The sequence below is a fragment of the Galeopterus variegatus genome, unplaced genomic scaffold, assembly GCF_000696425.1.
Source record: "Galeopterus variegatus unplaced genomic scaffold, G_variegatus-3.0.2 Scaffold79601, whole genome shotgun sequence".
NCBI classification, from domain to species: Eukaryota; Metazoa; Chordata; class Mammalia; order Dermoptera; family Cynocephalidae; genus Galeopterus; species Galeopterus variegatus.
Window position 1 is genome coordinate 1 of NW_007805712.1, and position 1,074 is coordinate 1,074.

General features: G+C 43.5%; 1 pseudogene; it reads left to right on the top strand.

Annotated features, from left to right (window-relative positions):
* Nucleotides 1–187: 187 nt before the first annotated feature.
* On the top strand, nucleotides 188–744 carry LOC103584686 (annotated as a pseudogene).
* The last annotated feature ends 330 nt before the right edge of the window (nucleotides 745–1,074 follow it).

The following is a 1,074-nucleotide window of genomic DNA, read 5'->3' on the forward strand; positions in this document are numbered from 1 at the left end:
AAGCTTCTAACCTAAGAAGTTAGAAAAAGAGAAAATTAAACCCAAAGTAAGTAAAAGGAAAGAATAAGAGCAGATTTAATACAACAAAAAAACACTGAAACCAAAACCAGTTCCTTTGAAAGTATCAATAAATTTGATAAACTTTTTGCTAAACTGATCATGAAAAAAAGAAGACAAGGTGGGGAAGATGGCGTCGACCATGCTGGTGCTGGTGACTGCGGCACGGCCGTCAGCCCAGGGACTAATTCGAAGCTGTTGGGAGCGACTGCAGCGGCAGCTTCAGCGGAGCCAGCCAGGCCTTCCCCATCCTCCGTGGGGACCAGCATTAGCAGTCCAGGGTCCAGCCAAATTCATAGAGCAAGCAAATGATGCCAGCGGAAGCAAGGAGAATTCCAGCCTTTTGGATGGCAGCTCCCAAAAAGAGACACAGCATTGAACTTAACCGGTGCAGGAGAAGAAACCCTCAAAAGCTCATTAAAGTTAAAAACAATATAGATATTTGTCCTGAATGTAGTCACCCGAAACAGAAACATATACTTTGCAGCTATTGCTATGAGAAGGTGCGCAAAGAGACTGCAGAAATCAGATGACAGACAGGGAAACAAGAAAGGGGGCCTTTCAAGGCTCCCACTGTAGAGACAAACTATGGTGCTGTACACAGGAGAGACACCATCTGAACAGGATCAGGGAAAGAGGATCATTGAACGAGACAGGAAACGACCATCCTGGTTTACCCAGAATTGACACCAAAGATGTTTAAAGAAGATGACTTCACAGTAAAACATTTCACCTGAAAAAGAGGAAGATTCTTTGTTTCCGTGTTGTTGCTGTGCTTCTTTTTAAAGCATGCATGTAGTTTAAGCTGTTCTTTATAAGCAGTTAGGTTTGTGTGGGATAATTTGAAGAATATATCATGAGTAAACTCTGAAAATGTTTTGTTTATGCAAAGGCTCAATGGATTAGTACATCTGTTTCTATTAAACTGTGAGGTTTTTTTTTTAAAAAAAGATGACCGGGGGCCGGCCCGGTGGCGCACTGGATAGTGCGCCGCTTGGGAAGTGCGGCGGCGCTCCC